Below are 13,098 nucleotides of genomic sequence, written 5' to 3' on the forward strand. Positions count from 1 at the left end.
GTAGTAGTAGTAGCAGTAGGAGTAGTAGTAGTAGTAGTAGTAGCAGTAGGAGTTGTAGCAGTAGGAGTCGTACTAGTAGTAGCAGCAGTAGTAATAGTAGTAGCAGTAGGAGTAGTAGTGGCAGTAGCAGCAGTTGTAGTAGTAGTAGTAGCAGCAGCAGTTGTAGAGGTAGAGGTAGTAGCAGTAGTAGTAGTAGCAGAAGTAGGAGTAGTAGCAGTAGGAGTAGTAGTAGGAGCAGCAATAGTAGTAGGAGTAGTAGCAGTGGGAGTAGTAGAAGTAGTAGGAGTAGTAGTAGTAGTAGTAGTAGTAGTAGTAGTAGTAGCAGTGGTAGAAGTAGCAGTAGTAGGAGTAGTAGTAGTAGTAGTAGCAGTAGTAGGAGTAGTAGTAGTAGTAGTAGTAGTAGTAGTAGTAGCAGTGGCAGTAGTAGAAGTAGCAGTAGTAGGAGTAGTAGTAGTAGTAATAGCAGTAGCAGTAATAGCAGTAGCAGTAGTAGTAGTAGTAGTAGTAGTAGCAGTAGGAGTTGTAGTAACAGTGGTAGGGTGGGCAGTCTTCCAGGCCTGGTGAGGTGTCCGTTCTTCTCGTGCGATCGCTTTCTCTCTTTTCTCTCTTTTCTCTCTTTTCTCTCTTTTCTCTCTCTCTCTTTCCTCCCCCGTCATGGGGTCACCTTGCCACGCCCGGGCCACAGGAGCCCGTCCCAGCGCCGCCTCGTACCCGGGAGCGCAGCGTCAAGATGGGTCCTCTCCCACCTCCCACCCAACACTCAACCTATTGCGTTGCAGTATTTTTGTGAATGAGCGATGGGCCGGCGGCGCCGAGCGACCAGAGCCATTTCACCGTGTGATGTGGTGGCGGCGCGATGACCGGTCGATCCCCTCCCGGAGATCTGGCTCTTCATGAACACGATTTGTCCAATTTTCCGGACTCTTTGTTCATTTGATTCAGTTAGTGCAACGAGTCAGAAGAGCGGGCTCGGCTCGGAGTTGTGAATGAGAGAGAGAGAGTCATTTGAATTCTGCCAAAATGATTTATTTTGGTGGATTGGAACATGTCAGTCACATTCAATCCGAATTACGCCAAATGCCTCCGCTTTTTTTTTTTTTTCCTCCTCCCCCTCGGACGAATCGTTCATGAATCTTACGTCGCTAACCAATGGAAATAAAACCGATTGGGAAACACTCGAGTCCAGAGTGATGTTGGAGGTGTTTTGTTTTTTTTTGTTTTGTTTTGTCTTGTTTTTAATCATCTTTCTCTGATTATCATGATGTGTGTAACATGATGGCATCATTGTATTGTACGGTCAAATTACCAATAATATCAAAACTTTTAAAATAGTTCAACATTTTTTATTTACCACAAATGACCACGGAGAGGCTTCATTAGAGTGGGATTTTACGTTTATATATATTTATTTTTATTTATTTTTATTAAAGAGACGCGTCGCCACCCCCTATGTTAATGCATCTGATTTTAAAGAAGACCAGTCGCCAAAGGAAGTAGCCAGGGAAGAAAAATAAATATGGCACTTTCATCTCAATGCAAATGAGGAGAGGAACGAGACGGTGTGGGGTCTTACAGTCGCCCACTGTTGTATCCTTTCAAACGAACAATCTCCTGCAGCCGGGGAAAATTGGCGCGCCATCTCCGCGGCCCGCCGTAAATGTAAGTGTCCGTCAGCGCAGCGTCTCCCCGCGCGTCTGCGCTGCCGCCTGCGGCGATGTGCATTAAACACTTAAGTTGGCGTTTCGCTTTTGATGTCGACGGTCTCACACACAGGAGGATGCCGTCGGGGGCCGTCGGGGGCCGTCGGGGGCCGTCGGCTGCGTTCTTCTAAAACAGCCACCAGGCTGTCGACGCGGGGCCTGCGTCGGCCTCCGTACCGGGTGCAGGAGGCGGCGGGTCGTCCTTGCATTTCTTACCTTGAGGCCGCCTGTTTGGGCCGATCTCACCTCTGGAGAGCGTGTCGTTGCGTCGCCGGATTCGGGAGATTTGGATTTGGGTTTGACTCCTCGCGGGTGACGAAGATGTGGAAATGTCTGATTGGCGTGTGACATCAATCAGTAGCAGAGCCAGATCGACCCCTTAAATGAAGCAGTCGAAAGCTGAAGTGGCTTAAGGTGCTCTTCAAAAGTTCGATGATTGCTCTGGGGTCGATGCAGATGTTTGGCCACTTTACCTGATGTCGTCTCTTCTTATCTTATCTCGCCAAGAGGCTTGTTTGGTCCGCATCTGTTTGCTTTGTAATTTACAGATATCGATGTCCCAATATACTGTTTGGCTGACCTCATCTTTGACAAGCATGCGGTTGCATCCCTCGATTTGAGAGATTTGGATTTTGTCTTGAATCTTTTGAGACCGCAACGCTGTGAAAATGGGTCGCTACGAGATGGTCGGATGAATGTATGAGTAAGAGAGCCACATTGACTTCTGAGACAAATGAAAGCTAAAGTGGTTATAGCTGGGGTTTTTTTTTTATTATTTGGGTAATTGCAGACTGTGGCAGTTCAACCTGCCACACGCCACCATAGTGGCGTTTTCAGGGTCCTCCGACACAGAGACACAGGCAGAGATGTTGCAAACACACCAGTTTATTGAAGAGAGTGGAAAGATGTAACAAGCCGGGACAGATGGACACATGTCATGGCGGAGGCTCTCCTCCCGTGTGTGTGGCGGTGGGTGATTTACCTGTTGCTTGTTGATTGCTCTGATGAGCAGCAGGCGTACAGCCGCCCTGATCCGGGGCACAAATAGCTAGACCCAAGTCAGGTGCTTAAACCGCACCACCCCCACACCACGCTCACCCAGCTGTTTAATTTTGCCCTCATCTATTAGCTTTGTAATTTACAGATATTGACGTCCCAATATATTGGGCGTACAAACCCTACCAAGCCGGTGGGGTATGTGGTGTCGCATCCAACAACCTTGCCATTAGACGTTCTTTTCCAGAAATTTCTGATTGACTTGTCAGTTTTCATTTAGGAGTCCTGTTTCACTCAGGTATGGATGATTAGCTCTAATTATGCAATCCCGACCAAAATGTTAAAAGAATAAAGCTGGCGATATATTGCCTTTTAAAATCTCTCCAAGTGGTAGTGGAGAACTTCATGTGTGGCATAACCGCAACCCCATTCCGTGGTTAATTCAGCAGGTTTAATGATGCAGAAAGAACAATTTATTTCACTGTTCTAACAGCAGAGTGAAGTGGTCTCTGGGGGACGAGGTGTGCGGGGGTAAGAACGTACGTTTGGGAAAAAAAAAAAAAACAGAAAGGTAGATGGGATCCAGGAAGAAGGAGCAGCTCCAAATGAAGACAGACCTGAGAGTTGCAGCGTCCTAATCAGGAGGAATACACCTTGCTATGAGGATAATTAAGTGTCCCTTTAATGATGACAAATGGACGTGGTTATCTTCTAATTTACCCCTTTTCTCTCCAGGTTCCTCGGTTGGTCCACAGGTTTCAAACTAACACAGCCATTAATAGTAGTGGTCATAGTTGCAATAGTTGTAATAGTGGGAGTAGTAGCCGTACTAGTAGTAGTAGCAGTACTGGTAGTAGTAGTGGTAGTAGTAGTAGTAGTAGTAGTAGTAGTAGTGGTAGTAGTATACTAGTAGAAGAAGAAGTAATAGTGGTAGTAGTTGTATTACTATGCTAACAGTAGTATTATTATCCGTTTCTATAAGACATACAGTAGTCACGGTCTTAACGTACATGGAAGGATGCAATTTGCGTTTGCAATCTGCATGAAATTAACGACTGGTTCACTGAGGCAGCGGCTAATTACGCAATCAGCGACTGGAGCCGCTTCCTGTCACATTGTGAGCGTGGAGCATCCTGGAGAAAAGCTACATTCTGTGATGGAAATATTGATTAATGAGGAAACACCAAAGAAATTTTGGACAGACACCTTGCAAAAACTTCAGAGAAAATTAACTCTTTATTTACAATAAATGTAGTAGGAGTCACAAAACAAGAGGCATTAATATAGTACTAGTAGCAGTAATAGTAGTAGTAGTAGCAGTCTTATAGCAGTAGTAACATTAATATAGCAATTGTAGCAGAGTACTAGTTGTAGCAGTAGCAAAAGTAGTAGTGGTAGTAGTAGTAATAGTAGTAGCATCAGTCGTGGCAAAAATGTCAGTTTGGTGATGGAAATATTGACACTAATGCAATTTGGACACATTGAGAGAACTGTTACTATTAAATGTTATAAGAACTCGTGGTGGGGAAAAAGAGATTAAAGTCCGGGTGCCCTGCGCTGAGCACACTCAGCTTCATGGAAGGGCGCTCCGGGCTCGCGGCCGGGTGGGGCGTCTGCTCGGCTGTGGTGGGGCGGGCGATTCAGGCGGGGTGTCGGTCTGTCGGCGTGGGGTCTGCGGTCCATGTCTGGTGCCCGCGGCCTGGGTTCTGCGCCTGTGGCTGCGTCTTGTGCCTGCTTGTGGGGGTGGGTTGTATGTGCGTGACTCGGGAGTGCCGGGTCTCCTCGTGCCCCCTGGGACTGGGTTATGCTCCTCGGGGCCGGGTATGGGGGTTGATCCACGGGCGTCCGGCTTCTCTGGGGGCCCGGGGGTCTTCTGTGGCTGCAGGGCAGGGTGCTCGGGGCTTTCCTGTGGCAGTGGCGTGTCTGTATGGCTGCGGGACTCAGTGGTGGCTTCAGCGCCCTTTCAGCTACTCACCGGTGGACCCTTCACACACTCACACACACACACACACACACACACACACACACACACACACACACACACACACACACACACACATACAGGCAGTCTCATCACAGGCACACACACACCACCAACACCTGCTTTGAACACACCCCAACACCCTCCTGGTTACATTGCTGTCCCACTTTTCCTGGACTTAATTAACTTGTAGTAGTTAAACTCAGTAGTGATCAGTTGTTTATAGACCCAAACATGGTAAAATAGTTCACCAAAGAGGGGGATTGGCGGTGGTTCTGTGTAACAAGAAGCGGTGCTCTGTCATCCTACAGGTCGTCCACAGGACAGAGTTATGGCAGCAGTTCTTGATGATTAAACAATGAATAACGAGTTGCATTGCAGGTTGAGACCACTTGCAGACTAACTGTCCTAGATGCAACGGCACAAATACTCTGTGTTGTATGCTCAGCATGCTGACAGCACAGCCTTAAAAATGAAATGAAAAGGTTGCTTGTAGTAAATACCAGTAGTATTTCAGGAGAAGTAAATATGGCCCCGAGGTTCATCAGCGACTTAATCATTCTCATGGTTTTAATGTTTGCTTTTTGGGAGCAGGCCGTCCTGCTGGGTTCCACTTTCCCCTTAATCCAGTCGTATGTTGTTACGGCTCCATTTTGTCGTTTGTTGGTTTCCTCCAGGAGTCGGGTCCAGACACCAGGAAGGAGCAGAGACGAGTCCGGCGGCTCATCCCCGCTTCACCTCTCAATCAAACCTGCAGAGTTATTTCCAGCAGATGATGAGTCCATCATCTCATCCCTCCGTTCTGGGACTCCTTCCACCCCACCCTCCCTTGGGTTTCCATCAAAACACATAAAAACATTTTTTATTTTTATTTTTTTCCTACACACCCCTCTCCCTGTCACTGAAAATGAAGGATATCGGTTCTGGAATCTCTGCTTAAGAAGCTGCTTAAGAAATGACCCCCCCCCCTCTGGATTGGATCTGATTGGATTCCATCACTCCTCTACACACCTATTACTCTTACTCCAGCGTTTCCCAATTAGCGTTTGTCGCCGGAGCAACTTGTACCTGTTCCCGCGCGCTTCTGTTTCTATACCTAACAACTTGAGGGAATTGCAATTGAAATTGAAACGCCAACGCTAAGATGAATGCCAACAAACCGCGAGCTGGTGAATGGGACACGCCCTGATCTGACACAGTCATACAGTACAGTGTATTATTACTGATGAGTTATTAATGGTCAAAGCTCCCGGTCACTTTTTCAAAGCCAGGATTGCACTAGTTATGTTCTGTTTTTTTTTTGTTTTTTTGTTGTTTCGTTTGTTTTTATTTTTGTCTGTACCTTGAACAGGTCCCAAGTGTCAAAACGTCTGAATGCCAAAGTCAATTTCTTGTAAAATAATCCAGTGCCTATTTGCATTAAAGAGACATGAACAAACTCTACCTGGTCATTGCTCTTAATATGCAGTATCCAATTTCCTGCACCGCCGTGTGGTCACTCAAGCAAGGCCAGATCCGAATTTATCCAAAAAACGATTCAATCACCTACTGCATTAGACTCATCCTCCTCCTCCTCCTGCTTCTTCCCTGGGAACAGTTGATTTATCTCCAACAACGTTCCACATAATGAGTAAAACCTAAACTATCGTATAAAATAATACAAACCTCCTTATTCACATGCAGACCAGGCCAGACATGTTGCATTGTTCCCGGTCATGCTGTCGGCTGCTCGGTCGACCAAGGCGTCTTCCCGGTTTGAAATAATGAATTTCCCCCCTTGTTGTTTTTTGCTGTAATGTTAAATCGCTACCTTAAACTGGTGGGCTTTGTGGTATTTGCCGAACCTTCCCACGTCTCCTCTTCCCAAAACAGAGGCCGCTGATCAAACCCGGGGCTGGGGTTTCTCCGTGCAGTGGCCCCTTCACCTCGCTGTGGATCCTCGTGGCCCGGACACCCGCTTGAAATTAAATTACAGATTAGTGGCTCCAGGCCCCGTAGAGATCGGGAGGGGTATGCTTGGTTGTATGTCACACTCATTTCCTCTTTCTGAGGGGCTTGGGAGATATGTCATGGGATTTGGGGTCTAGAAGGCATTTTTCCTTTGACTTCAAGGAATCCTTCATCCAACTGTCGTCTAAAAAGTGAGATGTCTGTACTTAAGGCTGGAATGGAAGATACCAGTTTTAAGGGATGGGGGGCAGGTTGGGATTAGCTTTTCAGTTCTAAAGTCATGGATTCACAACTGGCTTTGGAGCTGAAGCCAATATCAGATGTTTCATACGAGCACAGACCTTAAATTAAAAAAAAATAATACATATACTGTAGAGAGGATTTTGGAAAAAATAGATTGTTGAGGCTAAACCCAAGTAGCTTTCTATGGAGCCTTGACTGCCTCAATAGCTGACCCTCCCTCTGTTTCAATAGCAAACGGGTCATGCTCATGCAAAGTTACATTCCTTTGTTAGTCCAAGCCTGCATTACTTCTGGTGCTGACACAATAACAACATTCTAAGATGATCCTCCCCAAATTAAACCGCATGTGGTCATTCCAGCATGAGCAGGGTGTTCTGGGTGAACGCCTTGAAGCAGGGTCTTCAACCACTGGACGGCAGCCTTTCCTGCCTTGTTTGGCCTTTGTTGCTGCTCCCTCAGCCACGTAAACATCCGAATGTCCGAACCCTTTGGTTCTCGGTTGGTCGGCAGGATCTCCTGTTCATCGTGTCAATGCAGTGTGAGAAGGTTGGAATGAGCCATTGCCAGTGGCGGACAGTCTCTCCCTTCACGGCGGATCCAGGTAGGTTGAAGGTTGTGCTTCGTTCCAGCCGGCAGTGTGTGGACGCGATCGGCGAGAAGCCAAAAGAGCCTTAAAGGATCTGGTTTATGGGAAATCTAATGTCAGTTATGGCGTCATAAATTTGAGTAAATGGTCATAAGCGACAACCCTGCAGCATTAGAAGCATTCACCCTCACTGGTCTGTTGAGTTATCAATCGAAATGTCAATGGAACTTCCAGGAGAGTGCAACTTGTAAATGGTTCTGGCGAAGTAAATACACCCCTGTGAAAATATGACATTGTGTTTTTTAAAGTAAGACGTTGCCGTGGCTTCAAATGTGGAACGTGATGAATTGGACAAGTTTGGGGCATTGATTCAAATAATACTGCCTCTGATAGCCCCATATTATGAATGCTCCTTTATTTCTCTGTTTTCACTTTTACCTTTTTTGAAGGAAAATGCTTAAGATTAAATGGTTAAGAAACATTTTATTCCCCAATTGATTCCCTCCGAATCCGGATTCGGCCTTTAAAGAAACGTGAACTCATATAAATATTATGTAACTCCTCATATATCCCAAACTAACCACTGGACACATTGGTAAACATTTTAATAGGTACAAATTACATCTGATCCCTGTGCTAGTAGTTATTTCACTGAAACTTTGCCCAAATAAAACTGGCAGCAACGCCTCAACAAGCCCAACCTTTGGTCTTTGCCAAATTAAATAAAATGGCTAAATCTGCCCACTAACTCCGCCTGGCCAGGCGGCGCCAAAGAGCTCCAGTTGTTTCCGGATTTCCCAACAAGGACAGAGTGGCCGTAACGCTGGGTCCTCCGTGCCAGCTCAACGTGACTAGAACCGAGCCAAGGCTGCGGTTTGGCAGCGGGGGCTTTGGGAAACCCTTTGTGATGCTGTAACAGAGAAAAACTCCTAAAAACCCTGGTGTCTCTTTGCATAATAAAGGTTTTGAGTCAATTTGAAAGCTGAAATTGCATCGTGTTAGAAAAGGGGAAATAACCCTAGTTTGACATGTGGGCCACACACTTGGACGTAATTGTTTAGGCGCAGATCTCAGAAACATAGAGTGCCGGTCGAGGGAACTTCTCTACCTCCGTGTTTTCCAACCTTATCTCTGCCACCGCACGCGTTTCACCATGAAATATCCCAGGGCAGCACACCACTATCCTGTCAACCACTAAATATGTCACAAACACACAGAACTGTGCTTATTATTATTATTATCATAACAGATTGTGACGCGAGACTTGTGGACGATTCATTCATAGCTTCTATTCTGCTGGAACTGATTCATTAGATTAATCGGTGCGGTGCAATTTGGATCTTGCAACACAATAGGTTTTTTCCATTATTAATATTTTAAGTGGAATTTTCAAGCTGAAACATTTTTCCAGCACACCTGGAGAGCTCTTCCTCTTTTTTCCCTTTTTTTTTCGCAGCGGTTAAAAAAAACACTGCTCCAGCACCTGTAGTTATAGCGAAGGAAATATGTTTGAAGCATAAGCGTAGTATTTTTTGTTTTTAAGTATTGTATTATCTGAGCTCCAAAAAGCTTAAAAACATAAATGATTAAATACAATTGTCAGTATGGGTCTCTTTTATCATTAGATACATAACGATACTTAGACCATAGTGAGAGGGCCAGAGCTACATTCTCTACTTTAAGACAGTACAGATATTCAATTATAAACAGGACATGTTTCGTGTGCACAAAATGGCCCAGTAATTTAGTCAGGAGAAAATAATTATGACAGTAACATTGCAGACGCCATGTTGAAATAAATAAAGTAAATACCCCACGCAGAAAATAACCATCAGGAATATTAATTGCATTCCTAACTGGTGCAGAAATATTATCTGATGATTTTCCGCGTCCCGTGCCGCAGTTGAGATGGAAACAATTGTTTCCCGGCGTTTTATTTGTTGAAAGTGCTTGTACTGCACGTCTAGATTTTAATGAAATGAGAGTGTTTTCTTGTTGGACCATGAAACTTTAATGGCAGCGTGAATCCTGCATACACGTCACATTAGAAGCAGGTTGGGAAGGTGCATCCTATTCATGTAAATGCATATTCTCCGTCTACATTTTTTTTTTTTTTTTTTGCATAATTCATGTTAGCAGTGCGAGGCAAGATTAATCTTTAAAGCAAATGGTCCTAGTATGCATTTCACATGTGTATATTTGAATCAAATATTACATATATTATAGAGAAATAGAGAAAAGATATTGGTTTTTGTGTTACTGTTTTAAATTAGCAAACAGAGTAAAACAAATAAATCTACAATAATAACACACAGCTTCTATTTGCTTTGTTTGGAAAATAACGACGGCTGTGATCTGAGCTGCAGATCACGGCCTCCTCTGGGGACCTGCTGCAGCTTCCCTGGGCCCACCGCGGAGCACCATGCTAATGGTACGGTCCACTTTAAGGTGTGAAATCCTATTACAAGATTCTTTCAGGCATGAATATGGGAAAGATATTGTAATGTTTATGATTACAGGTAGGAAGGATATATAAATGTTTCAACCCGCCTGAGCTGTTGTTTTTACCTCTTTTGTGGGCGTAAGAGTCTTATTTAGGGGGTCAGACCCGACCCAACCCGTTCACACTATGACATATACAGTATACATACTGTATATACTGTATACTGTATGTAAAGTGGTTATAATAATAATGAAAATAATAATAATACAAGGTTGTAATTGGGTCAGCGATTTACACCTTGAAGGATCCAGATCACTCCTCAGAAAATGGATTTTCAATCGTTATTACTCTTGAATTATTAAATTATTATCGAATAATCAAAACTATTAGTCTCGACTGCTACCTGGTCACCGTCATGCTCAGCCCTGGTCTCCGGGTGCCTTTAAATGCGCTTTTGGGGTGTCGTCCTTTCAAAAGCTCTCTTGGCATCGAATCCTTAAGCCCTCAAGTGGAATGTAGCGTCTGAACCATCATGCCATCATGTAACCTTCACGCCCTTTATGCAGACAAGAGGACCCTTGTCTGTGGCCGCTTTTAAACGTGCCTTAGGGTGCTGCCTTTGAAATGCTCAGTCGGCATCGAACCATCAAGACCTTCTACCGTGACTGCATCTCACCCCGCCCCTCTGTCCTCCGTTTCTCATGTCAGATGCCGTGGCTCAGAGCCAAAAATCTGTGGATGGATGAGGGCGTCAAAATGGTTAAACAAAAGCGCAAGAATGCCAAGGGGGGTGCGGGCCAAAAAATCTATGTTTTAAATCCAGAGGTGGGTGCCGCCAAATGTGCAAAAATATCGGACATGTTTGCTGTCGGGCCTGCAGCAGCTTCAACATCCACAGCAGAGGTTCCAAGGCACCGGGCCGCGGGGCATTCGTGTTTCCACTGTAAATGTATTTAATATACTCCGTTTCCTAATTGCATTAAACAAAAAGAGCCATGTTTCCTTACTTACGATTGCCCTATCACATACAAAGATCTAACTATTACTCCTCTCTGAACATTTATATAAAACAAAAATGTGATCTATTAACCTACAAACCTTGTGCAATATTCATCCTCAATATTTGGATACTTGATATCTGTATGAACTGAATAGTTATTATCAAATCAAATAAGATGCACAGCTTAAAAGCTTAAAGCTTAAAAGCATTAATTCAATAAAAAAAACTATTTGCTCATTACCAGTTTGGTATTGTTCAAATCGTGCAGCTTTTTGCACATCTTTGTCACGGAATTCCGACAATTCTGGACCCGAATGTACAATCATGTTGAAGGTACTGATGGATGCTTTTTTTTGTGGCCCTTCAAACATAAACAAACTTTTTTTTCTCCTTTATTTTCCTTTACATCTCAAAGTATAGGCTTGTATTTTGAGTTACGGTGCAATAATAACAATCAAAAGAGCACATTGTCCATCTAGACGTCCTGCTCTTCAAGGATATAGGACTGTATAACTCAAAAAAAAGGTACTAACTGTACCTTTCATACCTCAACCAATTATTTGGAGTCATTTCTCTCTCCTTATAGGTTGTTGAGTTGGCAGTGGAGGAGATGGACAGGGAGGAACCAGCTGTGGACTACTTTGCCCGTCCTGAGCCTGCTATGATGCAGGCGTTTTAAAATCATCACCCCAAACAAGATGCTAAAAACACTGTGGGGAAGAAGGTGTTCACCGGTAGAGAACGGCACAAGCAGGAGGTGTCTGACGCATTGTAATGAACGTCACGCTTTGCAGCATCTCCAGCCTTTTCGTGACCGGAATGTCAGACTGGAGACGTGCAGATCTTGGTGGTAGTAGCAAATATTCAAACGAGAACTTTGAAGGCCGAAGTGGAGAAGGGTTCCATGTGAACAGCAATTGAACATGGGTCAGTCGGTCCTAAGAGTTTCCGGTGAACGGAAATAGTATGAAAAAAAGCATGGCACACAGATATTGTGGCAAAGCTTGTTTTTTCTTGTTTTTAACTGCTCAAAAGCTTACATCAGCAACCTGCTGGGGGGCAGACAGCTGACAGCGCGCAGCGATCAGCGATCAGGTCAAGAAGAGGCGTCAGGTTGTGGAACGGTTAGTGGAAGTTGTAAGAGTTATAGGGAAAAGGGGCCTAAGCTACAGACAAGAGGAGAACAAGGCTGCGTTTACCCTGAGCGACGATAGCATGGACCATGGACATTTTTTAGGGGCTGATCATTTTATTGAGAAAATATGACAAGCCGAAGAGAGGCTTGCCAAAGTGGTCCGGTGCAGGGCGTCCACTCGACAGCCCTTTGTCAAGTTTGTTTACAGAGTTCCTTGAGCATTTGAAACTGAACATAAGCCTGTGCATTGGAAATTCTACAGATGGGGCTTCAAACATGCAGGGGCAGTACGGAGGCTTCTTTGCACTGCTGGCATCACAGTCCCCAACCATGTGCATGCACGGTGCTATGCACATGTCCTCAATCTCGTGCTGTCTGACACCACTCAAATAGTGATTGAGTGTTAATCGCTGTTTTATCTCCTCAATGACACAGCAGTGTTCATCGGGGAGTCATACCAGAGAGTGAACCTATGGGAGGAGAGCCATGACAAGAGACGCAGGCGCATCCCTCCAATTGGAGAGACACGTCGGTGGGCCAAGCACAGAGCCCTCAAGAAAATATTTGGCTCATTTGGAAAGCGTCAAGACGGTCTGTACAGTGATGGGCTGTCCACGCTCACAGCCATACAGGAACAGAAGACAGTGAAAGGAAATGTATGCACCAAAACCATTGGATATAAAGAGGAGGATACTCATGTATGAGACAATACTGACAGCATAATTATTCCTCAGGATATTTGAGCATACATCCACACTGTCAAAGTACCTGCAGACAGGAGGCATGGACATCCTCTCTGCCCATAGGATGTCAACACAAGATGCCCTCATACAGATGGCGAGAGATTTCCAGGCTGTCAAGGATGCTGCTGACGACTTTGTGAAATGGGCAAATAGAAAAATCAGTGAGCAGTGTGAGGAGACAGACATGGAAGTGGAGGCTGCGCTGCCACAGAAAAGGCCATCCACCGAAGATTTCCGACACATAGCGCTCTTTATGCGGATTTTTTATTTCTGGATCCCAAAAACGTCCCCCTGATCCGAACCAGTGCTCTCCCTAAATCT

At 44.9% G+C, this 13,098-nt stretch overlaps 1 protein-coding gene across 2 annotated transcripts in view; it reads left to right on the forward strand.

Annotated features, from left to right (window-relative positions):
* cd276 (CD276 molecule) overlaps positions 1 to 6,109 on the forward strand; it is an 81,596-nt gene extending 75,487 nt beyond the window's left edge. For both annotated transcript variants that reach the window (XM_079998138.1, XM_079998139.1), the window contains exon 8: positions 5,355 to 6,109. The gene's annotated coding sequence lies outside the window, so the exon portion shown is untranslated. The remainder of the gene's footprint in view (positions 1 to 5,354) is intronic.
* Positions 6,110 to 13,098: the final 6,989 nt, after the last annotated feature.

This window comes from Zeus faber, assembly GCF_960531495.2.
Source record: "Zeus faber genome assembly, chromosome: 3".
NCBI classification, from domain to species: Eukaryota; Metazoa; Chordata; class Actinopteri; order Zeiformes; family Zeidae; genus Zeus; species Zeus faber.